This window comes from Rhinolophus sinicus, chromosome 2 (assembly GCF_057876585.1).
Source record: "Rhinolophus sinicus isolate RSI-liver-muscle chromosome 2, RSI-T2T, whole genome shotgun sequence".
In the NCBI taxonomy this organism is placed as follows: domain Eukaryota; kingdom Metazoa; phylum Chordata; class Mammalia; order Chiroptera; family Rhinolophidae; genus Rhinolophus; species Rhinolophus sinicus.
In genome coordinates this window covers 64,746,681-64,770,812 of record NC_142502.1, presented here as the reverse complement: position 1 = coordinate 64,770,812, position 24,132 = coordinate 64,746,681, and the positions used below count along the sequence as shown (strand labels likewise).

The following is a 24,132-nucleotide window of genomic DNA, read 5'->3' as shown; positions in this document are numbered from 1 at the left end:
ACAGTATGTTTAGATTGGGTCACTGGTAGAAGGCTGTACTTTCAAACCATTTCCCCCAAGTTTTCCAAAGCCTGTTTCTCAAAGTTCACCTACTCAGAGGACAAGTCAATATTTTTGACGTTTTATAGGTGTGGTTACAGGTGCAAGACACCAGATAATCTGCCAGTGGTCAGTTAGGCAGATAATTCCTGAATGGATCAGTTTTCAAATCTCTGATCTGCATCACTGAACTTCATTTCTGTGTCTGCCTAGAACTGTAAACTCAAGTGTTAGGTTGTAGAACTTAAGAGAAAAATAAGATATTTGGAGTAAAAAAAAACCAAAAAAAAAAAAAAAACACACAAGAATCATATGGTTAGTATTTATCAGTTTAATTTATACATTTTTAATAGAACAGATTTGCCTCTTTATAATAGATTTGGTGCACATATTCTATATGAAAAATACATTGTTAATTGCAGAAAAATTAAAGAATATAAATTAAAGAAACAAAAAAGGGGAAAAAATTATTATAATCCCCATTGTTGACATTTGAGATGAGTATATGTGAATGTGTTTGGACACATACTCTTTACACATCTGTGAAACACTATTTTTTATTCACACTTTTTATTAGATAAAACATCAGTCATCTTCTATAGGAATACATTATTATTGCAACATTATGGTTACACAGTACCACATTTTGTGGAATTACCATAATTTACAAGTAGTTAGCCTATCAGAGAGCTAAATTGCTTCTTTTCTTCTTACCCGCTTATACTTGAAATTAAATATTCATTCATTTTCTTTGTTTCTCTTTATTAGAAATATTTCCTCCATTAAAATGTATAATATTTTGCTTAAATAATCTCAATTAAAAAAACAACAACTAGGTAACAAATTATAATTTGATTTTCTGTCAAGAACTTAATAAAGTTTTTCCCTTATGTACATTTCCCCCATTGTGTTGTATAATTTACAGTGTAAATGCTTACTATGAGTTATTTGCTTATAAATTTAATTCAACACATAGTAGGACTGTGCTAGAGATACTCTCAGGAGATCACCCAATGACACAGGTCCTTGGTACCTAAGAATAGGAAACAGAAGTAAGATGAGGATACAAAGAGCTGTGTGGTAGACCATTTGTCCCATTGGAAAGTCTGGCACAGATGGCTATTGGAACTCCAGACGGAGGTCACACTGCTGGTTGGTAGGATGATAGAATGTTTCATGGAGCAGTAATCATTTGAAAAGTGTTAGGTTTCGTATGTAACACAGAAGAAAATCAACACATTATAAAGATAAATTATATATAGAATTTTGACTCATTATACATCTTTAAAAAATTTCAAATCCAAAATGATTTATTTTAGTTTTACTAAGACAATAGGAACTGGCCCAAATAGAATATTTATTATCAGAAAGAAACTTGCATTTGAATTCCAGTGAGGCCCATTTCCTCTATAAAGAATAGGGAAGAAATAAAGAATCTAAGGAGTCCATGAAATATTAATTGGTACTGTTCTCTAATTTTTCCTTAGAGGAAACTGAGGTTTCTAGAGGCTACGTACCTCGTCTAACCTCTAAGTCACACATCCTGGGATGGCTGAGCTAGCACTAGAATCCAGGGATCCAGCTCTGTGCTCCTTCTATCACTCGAAGTGGCTTTCCCAAGGGCTGCTAAGCAAATTTATTAAGAGCATGATTCCCAGCCCAACAGGTGCAGAAACGTGAGAGGATCCTTCACCTGTCATACTGAGTTGATGAACCTTTTCCTGAAAGTCTGTGAGACTGAGAAGTTCATTCAACATTCATTCATTCACCAAGTGTGTACTGAGTGGCTATGATGTACCTGGCATTGCACAAAACACCGAGGACCCCGCAGGGAACAAGCCAGACCCTTGGAAACATGCCTGTCCAGACATCAGTGTCTGCGGCTTGATTTGGGAAGGCGTGGGTGGGAGTGACCAGGTGTTGATCTGGCTCCAGGGAAAACGAGAGGAGTTCAAATGTTCCACTTTATCCCATCATGCTCTGCGCAGATCTCCACTTTGTGATCAATGGTCTGGAAACTACATTTAAACATGCGAATGATATTCTCATACAAAGTTAGAAAACCATGCCCTTCTGTTACCTGCCTCTCAGCAGCCCACTAGATCATCTCTCCCACAGTTCACACTCACTCTGACTTTTTGTTCAAGACCAGCAGTCCTTCCCGTGATAGGTTGTGTGCTTGGCTCCAGCCCTTAGGCTGCCGGTTTGTCGTCAGTGACTTTATCATGTTCTCTCAACTCTTCAATGTATCTTCAATGAGGTAAAAACTTCTCCTAAAACTAAGGTAGCTCATAGAATATGAATAGAATAGAATCTTTCTCTGGGCTCTGATTGAGATAATAGCCCCAATCATCTAAAAAATAAAATCAGATCAGTATAAACAGTAATGAATGGACACAGTGAAGCAGGAATACTTTATGTTAAAAGACTCTCACCCTAAAACTGTGCTCTTCCTACTGTGCTGGCTGCTGCATTTCAGTCTCCTTATCCTGTCCTTTTAATCTCCATCACTTCCTGTGCAACAATGGGAAATAGATATTTGGTCTTTGTCTCTGGTTCCTGGCACACAGGTCCTAAGACACTTGAAATCTCCAGAGTTATAAGAGTGTCTTTTGTATGATAATGGATGATTGGTGTCTGGGAGCCCCTGGATAGATTCAGGATTAGGGATGATCTCCAGAAAGACCAAGGTATGATTAGAGGATTGGAAATTTCAGTCCCACCCCCTGACCTCCAGGGAGGAGAGATGGGCTAGAGACAGTTAATCACCAAGTGCCAAAGATTTCATCAATTATGCCTATGTGAGGAAACTTCCATAAACACCTAAACAATTGGGTCTGGAGAGTTTCATTGGCGAACATCGAGATGCTTTCTGAACTCATCTCCTACTATTCTTTCCTTTACCGTCTCCACTCTAAGCCACCTGGCCTCTTTTCTTTGAACACACCAGTCATTCTCCTGCCTTACGGCCTTTCTACATGCTCTTCTTGTGCCTGAAACACTTGGCCTCATATTTACATGGTTCTCTCATATTTCCTTAAGATCTTTGCTCAAGTATCTTTTAAACATTTCTGCCAGTCTCCTATTTAAAATTGCAACATTCCTTCTGCCCCCAACAATCCCCATACATTTTTACTACCTTTTTTCCCCCAGAGTTCTCACCACCATCTGATAGACTGTATTTTACTTACATATTTTGTTATTTTTTTGTCTCTTCTCACTAGAATGAAGGCTATGCAAGAATAGGGAATACGGGGGTCCATATTGTTCATTGTGTATTCCCACCACCTTGAATATTTGCTTCATAAATATTTGCTAAGTAAACTAATATTCCATAATTTTTATGTCAATGTCTTCTGTTAAATAAATTCTAAAATTAAAATATTTGGATAATGGTGAAAAACAACTGAAACAGTTTACAGCCCTACGACTCCCGCATGCCTGAGATATGTTTTGAAGGTGGTACAGGTGAACATCAGTAATAGTGGCCTCTACATAATGACAAGAGAATATATTGAGCCAAAGACTACTTGTGTCAAGAACTTATATTAGGACTACTTGTACCCAGAAAATTACAAGTTAAATTACAGTTACTCTGGACTAAAAGTAAGGGAACTTGGCAAAAGAAATTTATGTAGTGCCAGAAAAAGATTTCCTAAAGAAAATAATGAAAAGTGTAAGTACCATTTTTCAACCAAAATTTAACCCTACATGGTTAAGCCCATTATTTTACAATTTGTTTAGAGAATTTAGGTTACTGAAGGGGGACTCTATGAACAAGAAGGAATGCAGGTTCCCATCAGAACTCAGCTACTCCATCACCCTGGGGTGTGTGTGGCGGGGTGCACAACCACCATGCCTCCTCCTAACTAATCCAGCACTTGCCTGGCTCCAGGCTTTTGTTTTTATAGGGAAAACTGGGAGGAAACAGAACATCTGAGCACAGGGAAGTTTAGGAGAGAAGTGTTGATGGAGGTCTCCACAGTGATCAGATGAGAGAGCAGAAACACATTTAGCATTTCCTCTTAATTCTTGGTGACTCCAGCCCCAGAGGATCCACTCTAATTCACCAGAACTGATTTAGGAGCTCATTGTTCAAATGTTACTTTGTGAGACACTGGAAAGGGAGAGGAGAGCCAATCATTTGGGGTTTTGAACAGGAAATAAAGTTAGAAGGATATGCTGAAGGAAAAGGTCACCAGTAGGTAAAATGAAGTTTTGACTTTGACCTATCTATGATACAAACCATGGTTTGCTTGTGGAGTTTATCCCCAAACTGGTGAATTTTCAGTGGTTTATGGATCACTAAGTGACACAAGAGGTGAGATGGATTCATTATAGTCCCCACTGTACAAAAACATCTAAAAGACAACTCAAACTTATATTCAAAACTGAACTCGGATCTTTCCACCAAAACTAAGTCGTCCCCAGTTTTTCCATCTCAGTTGGCTGCAACTTTTTCCTTGCAGTTGCTCAAGCCAGAAGTCTTGGAGTCATGTGTCTTAATTTGGGCTGCTATACCAAAATACTGCAGACTGTGTGTAAGAAACAGGAATTAATTGCTCATGGTTCTGGTCTGAGAAATTCTGAGACCATGGCACCAGCATGGTTGGGTGAGGGTTCTCTTTGTAGTTCATAGCCCGGCACCTTCACTTTGTGCCCTCACCTGGTGAAAGGCTGGGGATTCTCCCTGAAGCCTCTTTTGTAAGACACTCATCCCATTCATGAGGGCTCCACCCTCATGACCAAAGCACCTCCTAAAGGCTCCACCTTCTAATACCATCACATTTGGCAGTAAGATTTCAAGAATTTTAAGGGGACATTAATATTCAGATCATAGTATCATCCTTAACTCTTTTCCTTTCATACCCCAGAGCCAGTGTGTCAGGGAATCATTGGTTTACCTTCAAAACACATCTGGAATTGGATCACTTTTCCCCACTCCACTTCTCCCAGTCTAGTCCCAGCCACCATCATCTGTGACCCTGCCTCCCCTCTGGTCTCCCTGCTCCTACTCTTACCCCACTTAATGGATTGAATTGTGTTCCCCAAAAACATATGTTCAAATTCTAACTCCCAGTACCTGTGAATGTGACCTTATTTGGAATTAAGTTCTTTGAATTAAGATGTAAATTCAGATGTGGTCATACCTGATTCAGATGAGCCCTAAATTCAACTTATCAGGAAAGGAGAGGAAACATGGAAATACAGAAATGCACAGAAGAGAAGTCCATGTGACAACGAGACAGAGATCGGAGTGATGCAGCTACAAGCCAAGGATCATGAAGGATTGTCAACGGCCACCAGAAGCTTGGGAGCAGCGAGAAGGTTCTCCCCTGGAGACTTGAGAGGGAGCATAACCCTGCCTTGATTTTGGACTTCTGGCCTCCAAAACTGTGAGAGAATAAATTTTGTTGTTTTAAGCCACCCAGCTTATGATACTTTGTTACAGAAAACCTAGGAAATGAATATACTCACTACAGTCTTTTTTCAACATGGCAACCAGAGGAGTTCCTTTAAATTTAAGGGAGATCATACCATGCATTCACTCAAAAATCTCCAGTGGTTTCCCTCTTCTCCCAGATAAAAAGCTAAAAGCCTAGAAGATCCTGCAGGATTGACTCTCCAGTTACAGCTGAGGCCTCACGGCGTACTATCTCCTGCCCCACTGGCCTCCTTGTGGTTCCTCTAACACTCGAAGCACATTTTTACTATAAAGCATTTGTACTGGCTGTTCCCTGACCCAGAACATTTCTCCCCACACATATGCATGACTAGTTACCTCACTAGTTCAATTAAATGCTAACTTCTCAGTAAGACCTAACATGGCTGCCTAAAACTACAAATCTCTCCCACCAGCTTCAAAGCTCCAGAATCCTGTTCATCCTACTCTCCTTGATGTATCTCTCAATAGCTCCTATCATATCAGGCAATTTACTTAATCGTTACATTTATTCTATATTGACTATCTGCCCCTGCTAGAAAGCAAGTTCATGAGAACAGGGATCTTTACCTATTTTAACTGATATATCTCCCCCCAAATTGCTTGGCACATCAAAGTGCTGAACCAATATTTTTAGAGTGAATAAATAGGAAAAGGCACCATGACACGGAAGATCTGAGGGTTTGCCAACCTCTGATCTCTACTAGTCTTGCCCCACTCTTACATGGATGATCAAGTTTTCACTGGTCAGAAAATGCCTTGATAGTGCCGGCTAAAATATAATAATTCTCACTTGGTCGTTTTTAGGTAATTATGCACATAGTGTTACTTTGGTGTTTTTTTCCATCAAAAACTGCCAGCAAAAATGAACCAGAGCAAATGCCAAAAGAAAAGGAAACCCCAGCCACCACTGCTTCCCAAATATTCCTGTTGAGGAACAAACTGTTTAAAGCAAGAATTAAGTGTTTCAAAGGTTCTAGTAATGGTCCAAAACTATAAGCAGCACACGCCTTTCCATTATAGTAGAATGGGCTCATAAGAGCCTCTATAATTTCTGTAATTAGAAATTATTAAATAGCTTAAGGGTACAGATTAGAAGTTCTAGGCAACTGGCATCTGTGAAATCATCATAGGCTAGAACACTTAATCCTTTGAGCCTAAATTCAAAATGCAAACTACCCAGGAAAAATAATGAGATCATATCTCTGCTACTCCAATCCTTTTCCTATCTGCCAGCAAATGCGTCTGAGAAGAATTATGTGTAAGCACATATGCACATACACAAAACAGACACAAGCACGCACTCATTCCAGAAGCAAAATTATGCTGAAAACATTAATGCACATTAATAAATATGCAAAGACAACAGCTGTTTGCATTTTAGACAAACTGTAGACAATTTTTTACTATTTAAATCATTGGGAGTATTGCATATATGATGGAACAAAAACATGGTTCAAAACAAAACAAAACAAAAACAAAAACAAAACAATGCAAGTAGGCTAAGAAAGAAAGTTAAAGAATTCAAGTTTAAAAGAATTTATTATAAATGATTAGTTATCTTGTCTGGTTGCAGAGGGAGGTGCTCCAGTGAACAGAGAGTTATCATATATTCCACATGTGAATTAGCAATTTAGACAATAATACTGAGTACTCTATAAAGAACATGGCCTTTCTTTGATGAGTCAGTTAAAGGTTCTTCAAGACATTTCTGGGCCTCATGGTCACCATAGTTAGCAAGAAATACCACTGTGCTACAAATGTATGCCAGTGCCAGATGAGAGAATTCTGATAAATAACAAAGTTTACTGTAGATGAAATTCAGGTGTAACAAGGGAGATAGTTACCTTATAATGTAGCCCTCTCAAGTTTTATTAATGGCAAGATTTGGAATCCTCAAAGTGCCTGTCTAAATAGAACCCTAGAATGACCACTGATCTAATCTGTGGCACTTGGCCCCTAGGCCTCTTTACATCTGCCGACATTGTGAGAAAAGGCAGAGACTGGAAAGACATTCTCCCACAGCCAGTCCGGTAGTTGGAGATACATTTCAGTAACAAAGGGCACAACAGTTAATAGGTGCTATAAATAAAACAAATGGAATGGAAACAAATGCACAATAGGAATGAACATACTCTTCAAATGTCAAAATTTAATAAGCACAGAAAGCCAAAACTGAGGGTCCCAACTATGGAGCATGCCACTGCCTTTCCCTGGAGGCCACCTACTGTCACTTCCATACTCAGTCTCTTGGAACAACTTCCTTGTTAATGATAATGATCACACACATTAATGGTAAGTGGTAAGTGCAGAGAAGCTTAAGGTCTGAGATACCACAAAGTGCACATATATCCCGCTTAGGAAAAGAAAATACTCATGTCAACGTCAGCCTGATAAAACTCCATACCCAATTTTAAAGGCCAAACTGGGTAGAGCAAGGACTTTATTTCACTCACTGCTATCTCTTCCTCTGAGAATAGTGCTTTGCAATATGGAAGGTACTCAGTAAATATTTATTGGAAAAATGAATGGGTAGTCCATTCTACTGTAAACAGCTTTACAGTGATAAGAAATGTGAGCTTATATAGAACTAAAACTCCTCTAGCATCCAGTCAGCTCCAATACACCTTATCTTAATGTCAGTGCTCCCAAGGCAGCATCTCCAAACACTCCCTGCTGGTTGTACAGCACTTTGGGTTTTTGGTTTCAAAGAAATAGTTCTGATACAGTTATGGACACTAGGGTCTGCTTTGGGGCCTAAAGAAACAGGCAAGTCTTAACAAAAATGTATTAGTTGCAGTAGCAGAATTCCAGAAGTAATGTATAGAAGAGGGTATTGGCAGGTTACTTTCTCAATGGCCCTCAGATTATGTATAACACTGGCCCTATTTGCCCAGTTTCTCTGCACAAATGGTTTTGCCTTTTCTCTATATCTTGCCCCAGAGAGGTTCCTCTCCATTTTGTCTGTGGTACAAATCTTCATTAGACCTCACTTGCGCTGTCATGATACTATTGCAACTGCTTTCCCTACATCTAATCTCCCCGCCCTTCAGTTTATCTCTTATGATTCCACTTTTAAAAAACTGTCAGTTTATGTTCGCGATATAATGAGGTCCGAACACCTCAGCAGGACCCAGAAAGTCTATCACAAACATGCCTGAGTGCAGGCTGATCTCCTGACATTGCTTTCTACGCCAACTCCATGGCATTCCCACCCCCAAATATACGTACGTGGTACTGTAGCTGTACTGCGCCTGCCTCTATTCCCCACGCACTTACAGCCTCCTTGTTCTTGCTCAGGAAATTCCCTTTGCCTGCAATGCTTCCACATCTTGTCTACCTAGAATATTGAGAGTTCAAAATGTCACATCTTCCCTGGATACCCCATTATCAACAATTCCCCCTCTTGAACCCACCCCCTCCTGACAGCCTGACACAGACACCCTCAGAAAACTGTCTGATCCTTGATTTGAAATTTTAGAGCACTTTTACAATACCTCTAATGTGGTAGATTGTCACCGATCATGTCCCCCGTCCCTGTATGCTCATGTGATAACGCCAATGTATTTCCCACTCCTTGCACTTTGGCTGGGATGTGACTTGAACGGAATCCACTGGAAGTAACCAACCCTGTGTCAGTGCTGGGACTAGTCCCTAAAAGATACCAGACTTCATAAAAAGAAGCTTGGACCAGACCACTATATGGCTAGACACCATGTGGAAGATAACCAAGGGGCCCCCCGGCATTCCTAGCCACCCCATCCTAAGCACCAGACATGAATCAAGACATCTTGGGCATTCCAAGTTTCTAGTTAAATGCAGTCACATGAGTGACCCCATTCAACACTATGTGGCACAGAACCACCCAATGAAAAATTGATAATTGCTGTTTCAAGGCAGTCAGTTATGAGTAGATTATTTCCCAGTAATAGGTAACTGAAACATTTAATATAGTGTATTATAGTTACATATGTACATGTTTAATTCCCTGTGGCAGATTAGATTTTTCAAAAATTATTTCCACACATCTCCCATGCTTTTCTTCTATGTCCTATTATTGCACCTTAAAGACGTACAGTCTAATTCCTCACCCCTCGAATTTGGAGTGGCCATAGCAACTTGCTTGTAGCCACAGAATGCAGAATAAGTGATGCTGAAAGATTTCAAGGTTAGTTCAAAACAGCTCTTTCAGCTTCTACCTGGGTCTCTTGGAAAGCTCTCTCTTTGGATGTTCCCTGTCAGGTGCTCCTTTCCAGCCCAGCTGCCATGCTAGAAGAAATTGAAGCCACATGGACAGGACATATGGACATGCTCCAATCAACATTGGAGCTCAGACAAGCTCAGACTTATCCCAACCCAGGCACCAGACATGGGAGCAAGGAAACCTTCAGATGATTCCAGCTTTAGACAGTCATGCCTCTCCCAGCCACTGGAGCCTTCCCAGCTGGGTTCCCAGATATTGTGGAGCAGAGCTAAGCCAATTCTACTGTGTCCTGTTTGAATTTCTGAGCCACAGAATCTGAAAGCAAAATAAATAATGATTGTTTTATGTCATTAAATCTGGGGTAGTTTGTTACTCAACAATAGACAACCGGAAAACAACAGATAACCAAACTGTGGACTACAGAAAGGTGGGGAAAAGTTCAGTCGTCATTGCATCCCTAGTTCATAGCATATTACTTGGGGGCAGGAAGGAGACACCCATCAAATCTTTTCTGTGCAATTGAAAGGTTGAATGTCTGCTACTATTTTCTGTTTTTTAATGTTCAGCTTCATGGACTTTTGGAAATCTATACATTTGGACTAAAAATATTATGGGAAACCTATCTATGGGCTAGGTTTATCATATTATGGTTTTGGATTCATACAAAAATGGCTCTCTGCTTTTCCTTTCTTCATCATATGAAATCTTATGGGAGAAGCTGGACTTGCTATTGCAAAGCAAACTGAAATGGAACAAAATAGAGGAAAGTATTCAGTAAAAGGAAAATCAATCCAATTCAGTCAAGTACAGGTCATTTGTTCCCTTTTCCAATCAAAGCGTTCATCCGGTGCTCTTCTGCTCTGTTTAACATAAGGGGAAAATTTTCTAAATGTACTGTGTGCCCACAGTTTTCCTGTCTCCCACCAAATCAAAATTAAATGCCAAAACACTACATTCAAATTTAACTCTTTGTTTTTATGTCTTTGCCTTGGCTCAATAAGATGTCTATCACATTGAAAAGTTCTCTTGAAAATGGATCTTAAAGACTGGACAAGTGGTGAGTGGCTTTCCCTGGGTAGCACACCAATTTCTCTGTTATCTGTCTTTGTCAGGGACTGGGATACACAGAGTAAGTGAATTTTCCAGACAGCTTACTTACAAAGTAGACTTTCCTTAGAAAACCTATAAATTCTCCCACCACAAGGAATTGGTCACCCCTGCTGTACTTCAGGCTGAATTAATGAGGTCTGACCAACCCTTGTAGTGTCAGTAAATCCTGGGCTGTAGAAATTTCCAACACTAAATTGCATATTGGCTGATGGTTGTACACCTGGATCTTCAGGGCTCTCTGAAGTAAACTGCATCAGTGACTGAGAATTCCTCCATGAAAAGGGGTAGGGATGAAGCAGAATCCACAGTCAATAACCGTCTACCTGGTCTTTAACACTGTTTACTTACAGAGACTTGGATTGTGGAGAACTGGTCCCATCTGCCCAGGGATTCAGGGTCCTTTTGATTCCTGGCAGCCTGACAATTGGAGGGACAAAGCTTTCTGGCCACATCATATTAAAGATGCTATCTCTGAGTTCCCCGACATATAAAAAGAGATATATTCTCCACTGTGCAAATTTGATATGTTTCTATTTTTACTGTGATTCACTCGGTCCAGATTCTTTTTGATGCCATTAAATGCTTAGTTCCCAACTGATATTAATTCATTTATTCATTCACATATTCACCTGTGCAGCATTATTAAGCAGCTACTATGTGTCAGGCCCAGATTAGATGGTGACTGAGAATAGAAAGAAGGACAAGAACAACTCTATCACTCAGGGAACTCACAGGCTAGTGAGGAAGAGCCACAAGTAAACAATTGATTTGAATACAGCAGGGGGTCAGCAAACTATAGCCTGTGGGCTAAATCCAGCCACTGCCTATATCGTATATAATGTTGTATAGGAACATAGACACACCCTCTGTTTATATGGTGTCTATGGCTGCTGTCAAATTACAACTACAGATCTTGGTTGTTGCATCAGAGACCCTGTGGCCTACAAAGCCGAAAATATTTACTCTCTGGCCCTTTACAGAAGAAGTTTGCTGAGTGCTGCAATGCAGTGTGATGACTACAATAGAGGTATGTTCTGTATTCCACAGTCCGCAGTGGAGGGGATGAGCGACCCAGGAGTACCTCCGCATAGCAGGGAGCACGCAAGCCACGTGCTGAGGACTACGTGGATGATCAGTCGGGAGTAGCTGCAAAGGCAGAGGGTCAACAGGTAAAAGTTTGGAGGTGAGAAATCAATGGAGCCCTTCCGAGGATGGGTAGGCAATGGGGGTAGGGGACTTAAAGAACACAGGTATGGTGGGAGACCAAGCTGAAGAGAGAGGAAGAGCAGGTCACAGCAGGCTGTGAGGAGGCCACGCTGCAGTCTATTCTGTCAGCAATGGGGATTCATGAAAGGGTTTTCACAGAAGAAGCAACAGATAGAAAATAGATTAAAAAGAGGTAACCAGAACAAAAACCAACACAGACTCCATTGCAATGCTCTAAAGAAGAGATGATAAGCCAGAAAAAAAAAAGAAAATGCAGTGGCAGTGAGGATGGAGAGGAAGATTGAAAGGTCTTACGGAAATGGAATTAATCAAGGTAGAAGCTTTGTCCTATATATTCAATGAACATTCTATGTGGCATAGTAACTGTGGGCAGCCAGGACAGGCAAGACTGCTCTGTTCAAACCTATCCCTGAAAGGCCCATCATTTCAAAAAGGTTCAAAAAGGAAAATCTTTGGGTGGCCAGTTTTTGGTGTGCTTTTTTTTTTTTTTTAATAATAGACCCTAAACATTGTTCAATGTCAGCTAGTGAAATGAGTGGAATGGTGACTTTATTGTTAATCACTGGGACACCTTTACTCGTTATTTGGTTACTTGTCCCCAAACAAGTAATAGGTTGCTGTTCACCCTGTGAGACTAGCCAAACAGGGAGGCAGGTGGGTACCAGGGGGCAGCAAGCATAGCCTTTGGATCCAGACCTCAGGGGCAAGTCCTGACACACTCACTTAATCGGCCTTTATCCTCGGGCAAGTGGCACAGCCTTTTCTAATGTCAGGATCCTCCTCTGTAAAATGAGGGTCTGACTAGCCAAGTAGGCATCATGTGAAGTGCCTGGTGCAGGGCCTCACGCAGAGAAGTGCTCTAGGAATAGCAGGTGTAGTTACCTGAAGTGAGCACCAGAATCCCTTAGAGCTCAACCACCTGGCAAGCCTTAGCCCACCGCCACCAAAATTCCACTTTCTCGGCACCTTACCCAACTGCAACGGAATCACTGAGTACCTGAGTATATTGTGTAATGTCTGTTTTCCGAGCTATCAAAGGCCATGCCTCCTTTGCCTGCTGCTACGGGCTCCGAGCCAGCACTGTGCCAGGCATACGGGTGCCAGATGTATTCTGGAACAAGGGAGAGAGGGGATGAAGGGGTAGAAGTGTAAAGGAGGATGGGGACAGGGAGGAGAGGGAGAGAAGGAAAGACATAGCACCTCTGTTTTGTGTTCTCCCTCTACCTCTCAGTATTGCTGTCCCAAAACCGGATGTTTCAGAAACAGAGGAGGGCAAGGAACTAAGTAGCTGGAAGCAGCTTCCTTGGGCTTCATTTAGCAACAGATTTCCCCAGGCCTGAGAATGGGCGAGTTCTGGCAACCATGGGCCAAGCGTGCCAGGGTGACACAGCAGTTTAAGGGACTTCAGTAGACCCTGTCCAGAAATTCATTACATTTAAAGCCCCTTATAAGCACCTTAATTTGTTTACAAAATATGGGCTTCTAGAAATTTCAGTAGGAGGCCTTGGATTTAGCAATGTAGATCCACGGTAAATGTAGATTCTAAAGCAGAAAACTTAAACCTAATAATGCTTTAAGCACCAAAATAATTTTTAACTATTTTAATGTAAATCCTTCTAGAATGTATTAATATTACATGCCTACAACTGTGATAATCAGAGTGAATATGTCACACTGTTTCTTGGTGACCAGGGCCACTATTGTGAACAGCAGTGACTTTGCCCAAGTTTTAGGCATTGTTGATTGTTACTCGAAGTAGCCCCAGACTTCTAAACTCTTCTTATCTGTTGTAGTTCTCACTCACTCTCTTTTTTGACATTTCCCTCTAGGTGGCTACAATAAGGCCTTAAAACTGTTGCCTCTACACCAAAAGGCACTCAGAAATTGATTATTACTCTAGTTGATATTCCTTCTATTTCTACTAACTGCAGTCGCTTCCATTTTCCACTGTTGTTTCTCATGTTGCCATTGACCTTCCACCGTTCTCTGGCTCCTTTCACTACTTGTCTCCTGCCCCTCCAGTCTTGGGTTAAAACTTTTCAGAACAAACCAGACAACCCATTATCATATGTAAAAATCAAGTCCCTAGTCTCTAGAGTTAAAGACATCACTGTAAACTCATGTTTATTACAGATATAGATGGTTACCTATAGAAACATCTATAGGTATGTCTATATACAGGAGTTAGTATACACAGATATATTTCCCTGCTCCACCAGCTGACAGAGCCTAGAAGCAATGGCATGCCAGAAGTAGACCTCGCACCCAGACTGTGGTTTCTAATACCATTCTCCAATAAAAGGAACCAGGTCTCCTTGAAAAAATAGCTGATTCTGAGAATGGGGCAGGCAATATATGAGTCTGGAGCATCTTGTAGTGCCAGAGAATAAGGAAAGGCTCAAAAAAATTTTAATTTATAGTAATGAGGGTATGTCAAAGGGACATACTTGTAAGAACCAACTAAAAGAGCTCCTGATGGCCAAAATAGAAAAATTGAGTAACAATATAGGTAAAGTAGTATTAGATTGTAACTCAAAGCATGAAGTAAATATCCATGAGTCCATACTGATATAAATAATTGAATAGATAGTAATTAGGAAAAAAGAGACAAATCAAATACCCATGTATAATAATTCCACATAATTTATGTAGATACTCTGCCCTCAAGGAGAGGGAGCATAATTTCCCCACTCAAGTGTGGATTGTACAAAGAGACTTCCTTCCAAAGAGCACAGCATAGAAAAGTGGAGGAAACATAACTTTACAGTGGAGAAACCTGACAAACAAGACCTCAGCAGGTGATCAAGGTCAACATCATCAGTGATGTTGATAATATGTACCATTGATATGATGTGATAAGATTGGTACTTTACCTCTTGATGTTCCTCCCAACACCTATAACCCCAATCTCATCATAAGAAACCCATCAGACAAAGCCCAAAATACCTCACTAGTACTCCTCAAACCTGTCAAGGTCATCCAAAACAAGGAAGTCTGAGAAATAGCCATAGCCAAGAGGAGCCTACGGAGAGAGACATGACGATTAAATGTAATGTGGTACCCTGGAGGTGGTCCTAGAATAGAAAAGGAACATTAGGGAAAAACGAAGGAAATTTATATAAGCTGTGGACTTTTGTGAATGGTAATAATCTTGGTTCATTAACAAACAACAAATGTACCGGACTCATTTAAGACGTGAATACGAGGGATAACTGGGTGTGGGGTGTATGGGAACTCTCTGCCCTATCTTGGCAATTGCTCTATAAATCGAAAACCATTCTAAAATAAACACTTTATTTAAATTACATCACAGGCCTCCAGGCCTGGGAAGAGGGGCTGAAGCACCCCAGTCCTATAGACTTCATTGTCCTTGGTGGGAGCTCTGGCACATCTCACTGTACTCCTAGCTCTCAAGGAACTAGACCATTGACAGTGAACCAGAGCAATCCTCATACACTTAGACCTTGACTCAGAGCTTAAAGATTTTTAAAACGCTGTGCAAACAATTATTTTCCATTAGCTCTCTTTTCCAATTTATTCTCCTGCAAGATAACAGGGCTTGGATTTATCGAGGAAGAAAAGTCTACCAGGAAAATGACAAGAAGTCATGTAACATTAGGAAACCAATTGGTTGGAATTTGTTGGGCAAAGACCAATCCCTGCAGTTCTGATTTATAAGCTTTTCAAACTGGCCCCTAAACTAGCTTCCAGCTAAGAAAATGTGTTAAAACATCAATAAAACTATTCCAATAAGCCCTCCATAACCAAAACCTAATTGAAGCTTATAAAGAGAGAAAACGCCAAGTACTCCTTAAAAGGCAGAGGGAAAGAAGTTGGTCTTCGATCGTTGGTTGTAAATGCCAAGAACCTACAATGGCACCTTCTAGCCATTTTGGGTGGCTTCATGTTATCACATTGACCTTAAGTTTCCTTAAGTTTCCACAGAGTTTAAGGGATCTGTGACCCAAAAAGTTAAGTCCCACTGCTCTAGACAATCAGGTAACTTTTTTCTGACAGAGACCTTCTATCCTGGAATGCTTTTAAGCCATAGAAGAGTTACAAACCACCTCTTTCTCGATTTGAAGTCAAAGAGACATAAGGTACTAGGGAAAAAACGTTTACATTCTCATAACTTTCCTTCATCATAGGGATTATTTTGGTGTGTTGCCAAGCACCAATCAACTCTAGGTAGTGCCTGCATTCCAAAACAATTCTGCAAGAATATATTATTCTATGAACAATAAACTATTGTAATGTTTCTTAGTTCCAATATCAGACCCAAAAGAACACCACATCACTTGTTCTCTTGATTATTTTCTCATGAACCTGGAGTATTTGATTTATGCTCAATTATTTCTACATCTAAAAACATTTGGGTATTTTATAATCAAGTTTTAATCTTCTAAACTAGATGATTCAGGGAAAATACTTAATCCATCAAAATGACTCCAAACCATGTGCTTTTCAAATCACCCCCAAAATGGCATATAGTTTCCATCACGTTTGGATTGTAAAAGGCTTTGCAATTTATGGCCATTGGCTTCTTTCCAGTTGCCTGAGCTGTCAATGCTGTACTAATGCCATCCTCCAAAGGACCCCTGGCAGGATTTCACAGGGATATTGGTGGGTTCAGGTCAGTAGGAATAACCAACGAATTTATTAAGTAATAACTATCAGTCTTGAACCTTGTTCCCAAGTGCCTTTATACTTCACCAGAATTCTATCTTTGAATAGGAAATAAGCTTGATGGAAAGAAAGGAAACTAAAAAGTATTATGTGCCCACCATGAGCCAGGTACTTTGCATATACTTGCATTATCTCATTTAAATTCAGGGAAATATTTATCATATAGTGAGACAATTAAGACTCAGAGTCTCATAATTTACCTAAGGACCCAGATGGAGGTTAAATCCCAGGTCTAATTATTAATCTCATGGGCTTTTACCTCTCCATTCTGTTGATTCCTACTAAAAGTTGTAAAACTAAACAGCTCCAAAAGTCTATTCTAAATGATTTCTACTGGGGATATAATATTTTTTTCATAAAATTTACACATATCCTATGTATTAGTGGGTACAAACAGGATACATCTGAATTATATCCACCAAGATAGTAATAGTCAGGAAACATATCGTTCACTAACCACAGGTAAAAAAGAATATGCAGAAATAAATAAGCTTTAATAACTTTCCAGATTTAGACAGAGTCTGAAAATAGAAATTTGGAAAAAGAAAAAGCACATCTAATAGTTCACTAAGTGACTCAAAATAAAGAAAATTATCTCAAACTAAGTTTCCCTGCGAAGATGGCTTTTCCACTGTAAGTAGGAATTTATTATTCATATTGTTGGGAATAACTGCCCTTGTCTTAGTTCTATCTTTAGAATGTGCACACAGACATTGTTGAATATAAAACATGTACAGCATGTAATCTTCTAACATAATTCATGTCTGAAGAAGCAAAACAAAACCACCCCTTCAGAAATTCCTTTCTGGCATCTTATTTTGTTTTTAAGGAATCTATTTTTAAAGCAATAAAGGGCTTTAGTCTTCTATAGAATAATTTTTTTTCTTATTTCAATTTATTCCTCAAATTATTTTTACTCTTCTACCACAAAAATGAATACGTCTTTATCAGTAAAAGGTTTTTAAAAGGCTTTACTTCCTATTAAATCCTTCCAAATATTTTTCCAAGGATGCTTCAAATGTTTCTCCTTTTCCATATTTTTTTAAATACATTTCTACATTTTTGCATTTGCAAAAAAACAACAACAATAACAAAAACAATAAACCTGGCTTAAGGAGCAGTACTTGTGGTTGGTGAAGCATTTTAGGCCTCTGAATTACAGGTAAAGTTCATCACTTCTGAACCATGTGACCTCCCCAAGTTACTTAGGCTCTCTGACACTCAACATTCTCATTCTTGAAATGGGTATCCTAGTACCTTCCACATAGAATCATCATGATGAAGCATATCAAACATATCTGATACTAACAGTCAATTAATGTTGGGCATCATCAGCTCTTAATTTCAGATGGGTAAAGCCCACTCATCTGAAAACTCACAAATTCCAAGAGACATGGTCATATAAGCATTTTGATGTCATTGTCTACATTGGACTACCATGATTGATCAGACTTCTGCAGAAACAGATTTTGGGGCATTCTTTGGGGTTCCTGTGAATGCCCTGAGATATTGAATGTTCCTGAGATTTTGCTAACAGTTCCACAGCCATATAATGTGAAACTATATAAGGACTCTGATATTTCAAATGTTAAAAATCTTCCTAAGATTTTTCTCTTTCTTCACTTGTCTATTAAATCATTTGTTCCTTCTCTCTCATTACTCAATTAGATCATATTTACTGAATGCTAGGTTTGCTGCTTTAGAAGCAGAAGAGGATTATACGTCTCGATCCTGACATTTGAATTTGGAATCTGTGGGACAGGCAAGAACCATGCCAAATAAACAATGAGACTATAGCTCAAGACGGTAGATTATTCAGTGTGAAACTGAAGGATACTAAGGAGTTCACAGGAGAGAAACAATGGTAGGTGGAGGGAAAAGTACAAATTATTAACATCACCTGCTCTCTAGATTGATTGTCTCTACCTTTCAGAGAGTCAACAAATCCACTAGGTGGGAGAGTGATTTGTTTCACTTAGGTCCTGGGATATTTAAATTAAGGTAGTATGAGCAACTTGCTTTAGACAGTTTTAAGAGAATAGGGAGGGGAAGGGAGGTTACTCCTCAGCTCTCAACAGAACTCACATATCGCCTCTCAACATCCCCCACCCAACTCCCTGTGCACAATTTTAAACATTTCCTCTCACTGACAACTTCAGACTCAAAGGAGGAAGGGAATCTGCTGTGTCACATACATAGCATTGCATAAATAGTGTTAGCTTAGCTTGAAAATTATCCATGAGGATTTGAATCTTGAATCAAACTACTATTTTCTGCAATTGAAAAACATAAATTTTAGGATCTTACTTTTCTCTCAAGTTGTTTCCCAAATTGGCTTTGTGTGCAGCATATGGTTACTTGCAGTCCACCTCATTGGAGCAACACCTGAAAGCCTAGGCAAGCTCTTTACTGCTCCTCTCAGTGTCTCCTGGGTTACACTTTTTGCAATGAAGGGTGCCTCAGAAAGGGAGGAGTGGGGAAGAAGAGGGCAAGAGGGAAGGAGGGGAGAAGAGGAGGAGAAGAGTGGCATTATTTGGCATAGTCGGGGCAGGAAAAAGATCTCAGTTTAGCCTTGTTAATAACGTGTTGTGTTTCTTAGTGGAAGCTTCTTGTCCTTCAGTTGTCCAATGACACCTCTTTTTAATAGCTTGAATTGCCATTTTACTTATAAAACCTGAAAGTCACTAACTACAAGAGTTATTCAATGGCAAGGAAAGGAAGGGAAAGATTGTCCTGAAAAAACGGGGGTGAGGGGATGAGGTCGGGTGCGTCCAGGGTGGTAATACCATAGCAGAAGACCTGAAACAATAAATTGCATAGAAGAAAGCATAGGTACTAAACTTATGGACCTTGGATTCAAAGAGCATCTTGACCTTGAAGGCAAGCAAAGTAAAAGTAAAAATAAATGAATGACTACATCAAGCTAAAAACTTCTGCACAGCAAAAGAAGCCATCAACAAAACAAAGAGGAAAACAACAGAATGGGAGATATTTGCAAACAACATTTTAAATATAGTTTAAAAATGGGCAGAAGGCCTGAACACACACTTCTCCCAAGAAGACACACAGATAGCCAACAGACATATGAAAATATGCTCAACTTCACTAGCTATTAGGGAAATACCAATCAAAACCACAATGAGATACCACCTCACACCTGTTTAGAATGGTTATTTTAACAAGACAAGTAATAACAAATGTTGGTGAGATTGTAGAGAAAAAAGAACCCTCATACACTGCTGGTGGGAATGTAAATTGGTACAGCCACTATGGAAAATAATATAAACTATTTTGAAGCTTCCTCAAAAAATTAAGAATAGAACTACCATATGGCCCAGCAATCCCTCTTCTGGGTATCTACTCAAAAATTCTGAAAACATTTATCCATAAAGGTATATGTACCCCTATGTTCATTGTAGCATTATTCATGATGTCCAAGACATGGAAACAACCAAAGTGTCCTTCGATAGATGATTGGATAAAGAAGAGGTGGTACATATATACAAAGGACTATTGCTCAGCCATAAGAAAAGATTAAATATTGCCATTTGCGATAATGGATGGATCTTGAGATTATCATGCTAAATGAAATAAGTCAGACAGAAAAAGTAGAGAACCATATGACTTCACTCATATGTGGCATATAAAACTGAAAGCAACAAACAAACAAGATAAACAAACAACCAAACAAAAACTCATAGACACAGACAACAAACAAGATAAACAAACAAACAAACAAAAACTCATAGACATAGACAACAGTTTAATGGTTACCAGACGGAGGGAGGGGGGCAGTAGAAGAGGGAAAGGGGGACAAATATATAGCGATGGAAGGAGAACTGACTCTGGGTGGTGAACACACAATGCATTATAGATGATGCATTATAGAAATGTACTTTTGAAACCTATATAATTTTACTAATCAATGTCACCCAAAAAATTTTAATTTAAAAAATGGGGCGGGAAGTGAATTCAAATATGTTAAGAAGACTTAACTTTTAATGGAGAATGTCATAATGATGTTCAAAATTCCCACTTTGGTTTCCATAATCATACCCTCTCATAATTCATACTCCCCCTCAGGAAATCTCCAATGTTTAATCATTTCTGAATACTGGCAAAGAGATACGATTATTATTTGCAGTGAGCAAAATCTAAATAAGAGAAAGAAAGGGAGAGTAATTGACCAAATGTCAGACAAGAGAGCAGAGCCAAAAGAGGAAGGAGACTGGTGCCCAACAAACTAGTGCTTCCTCTACAGGGGACTATAGAATTTTCCAAATGGGTTTATGATGTACCTATTTACAATGTGTTAGCACTCACACAGAAAATCACACAGTCCTACTTAGAGGAGAATATATTTAAGAAAAATAAAATGAATAGATCCACACATACACAAGCTATCCAATAAATGCTTAAATTACTCTATGAGATAACTAGTGAGTAGGACATAGAAAAGGCATTAATGGTGGGAGATAATGGTGAGGCACAAAGTAGTTAGCAAAACAATTTATGAGGTCCTTTTCCCAGTTCAGCAGTAAGCAGTATATGTATTTTGTCTTCTGAGTACATTCTGTGTCTGTGGTCAAAACCCTGATATAAGCCAAGTGTTTCTATGAGAAATTGTTTCAGTCTTTAGTCTTAGATGGAAGCCATAATTCAGTGCTTGATGACTATTTTTTATTCATTGATTCCTTGATTCCTGAGTGACTGACTACCATATTCTATGTCTGTGTCAAGTGCCCACATCTGCCTTCGTTGAGCTCCCACTCCTACTAGAGAGCAGACCTCAAAAACCTGCATCTGTGTTACTGGAAGAGCATGGGAGCCTAGTGGTGGAAGGAGGAGTTTGTCTGCAGGAGTATCTTTACCTGTCCAGCTACTAATGGGAATATTGACCCTGCCCCTTGCTTTTCCTGCAGCTCCCTGTTTTGTAGCTCCCCCCCACACCCCCAATCTCAACACTCTGCCCCCGTCAGTGTGTGTTTGGAGGGGTGTAAAACGGACACAAAAGGAGCCCCTTAGAAAGTAGTAGAGCTGGGACTCTCCCAAGTAGTATTCTTGAAGCATAGTTCCTGGCCACTCCTTTCTGCCTCTCTGTCCTATGTCTATTGATTTATTTGTCATCTCCACATATATTTAAAAAGACACCCAAACTGTAACAAGTCCTTATTCTAATTAAAGAGAGGCTGTGAATCATTCAACAGATATTTGTTGAATGTCTACTATTTGCCAAATGCTGGGACTTCACAGTCTATTAACTTCTATTTGTTTTTGTTTAAATATCGGTCAAGTAGACACTAATAATTACAACATCTAAGCTCCAATCTTGATACCAGGTTTGCCAATAATTAGTTTGGACAATTAATCTTTCTATGCCTTAGTTTCTTCTACAAAAAAAAGAGACCATGTTACTGTTAATGGGCTGAATTGTGTTCCCTCCCAAAATTCGTATGTTGAAGCCCTAACTACTGGTACCTCAGAATGTGACTGTATTAGGAGATACGTCCTTTGGAGAGGTAATTAAGTTAAAATGAGGTCCTCAGGATGAGCCCTAATCAAAGCTGTCTGGTGTTCTTATAAGAGGAGATTAGGACCTAGACAGGCACAGAGAAAAGACCATGTGAGCACACACAAGAATGCAGCCATCAACAATCCAAGGAGAGAGGCCTCAGGAAAAACCAAATCTGCCAGTACCTTGCTCTTGGACTTCTAGCCTCCAGAACGGTGAAGCAATAGTCTGTGGTACTTTGTTATGACAGTCCTAGCAAACTAATACCGGTACCTAACTTAGGTCTCCTTCAGGTGTACAATTCTGGCACCACCTTTTCCCTCAAGGGAAGTAAAAATAAAATACACTCTATGTAACAATATAAATGCTTTAAAAACGTGTTATATCATGTCACAACACCAGCAAACTAAGTCCTATATGAAGAGTTTTTTGGGTTTTTTTGTTTGTTTGTTTGTTTTATTATTAATAATTCTTCTTTAAGTCTCCACTTGCTCATGAGTGAAACCAACTTTTAAGGTCATGAGTTTTAAAATGTCTGTTTTTCCATGAGCAACCATATGAATAGTCCCTGAAATTTTACTTCAATACATTCCTGGGGTGAATTTAGCAGAGGATCAAGTTTCTATTAGACCCCATGCAAGCAACTGAAGGAACAGAAGGCATCCAGGGTGGTGAAGCCACAGCAAATGCATAACATGGTGTGGACCTATTAGACCTGATGGACCTACTGGATCTACTGGAGTTCCAGTGAGGCTCATATGCACTAAAAAATCTTATAGACCATATCAAGTTGGGTTTTTTGGTCATCTTTTGGGGTTTTTGTTTGTTTGTTTGTTTGTTTGTTTGTTTCGTTTATCAAATATATCTTCTGTTTGATATTTCACAGTGATTTCACTGATATTGCTTCATGAATCTGAATTTAAACAAATGATTCCTCAACTATTATACTGACTGTCAGCCTACAAATTTCTGAACTTTCAGGATTCCTGGGTTTGACAGGCTGACAAACTTTGAACAAAGGTGAAATAACTAACTGTAAGACAAAGACCTATAAATTTGAAGGAAAGGGAGGGTGGCCTGAGTAAGGGTTATGGGGGTGACATTTTTTCTTTTATTAACTGCTAGACAGGAAATGAGGCTTAAAGTATTGAAGGGATGATGAAGGAGAGGGGAAAGAGGGATCAGGTAAATGGATTGCAAAAACACCACAGCAAAGGTTAAAGGGTGTGTGCTGAGAAATTGGTTTTAGCAACTGATTCAGTTACACAGCAACGGGAGCCAATAATCTGGAATCCTCTGATATTAACTCATAAATATCTTAATTGGCATACTATCTCAAGCAAAACCAACAGAAAACATGTTTTTCTTTTCATTCTTCAAACCCATATTAATATCTTTGAATGGTAAATTTATTATTTGATGATCATTTCTGAAAACCATCACTTTATTATTCTTTTGTTTCAGGCCTCCCCAAATGTCATGAATACCCATCCCAGGAGAGTAATAACCCCAAGAAAACATCAGTAGCAATGTGTATCTATGACTAGTGTTTGCACACCATTGTGATTGTATATCATAGCAAAACTCAGGAATTTTAGGAGAAAAGGTATTGGAGAAAGGCCTGTGGGTTTGAGTTAGGTTACTGTGGTAATAAGACAAGCTCTATTAGCTGGTCATTTAAAAACTTCCACGGAGCTTGATTGCCTTCCAGTTAAATACTTCATTTAATTTCCTCATAATCCATTCCCTCTCCTGCCCATCACACCTTTAATAACCCTACGTCATATGCTCATTAATCTTTCTACCTCTACATCATAGAGTGTTACATTTTAATATTAGAGCTGGTCATCTTGTTAGTTTGATTTATTGTTTTCCTCTTTTGAAAAGTCCACAGTCTTTTTCTATGTACTA

The 24,132-nt window shown here is 39.3% G+C and overlaps 1 long non-coding RNA gene across 1 annotated transcript in view; it reads right to left on the bottom strand.

Moving 5' to 3' along the window:
* Positions 1-350: 350 nt before the first annotated feature.
* The window catches only part of LOC141571681 (uncharacterized), a 142,733-nt gene continuing 118,951 nt past the window's right edge, over positions 351-24,132 (bottom strand). Inside the window, exon 5 of the long non-coding RNA XR_012496661.2 lies at positions 351-10,001. This is a non-coding gene — a long non-coding RNA (uncharacterized LOC141571681). The remainder of the gene's footprint in view (positions 10,002-24,132) is intronic.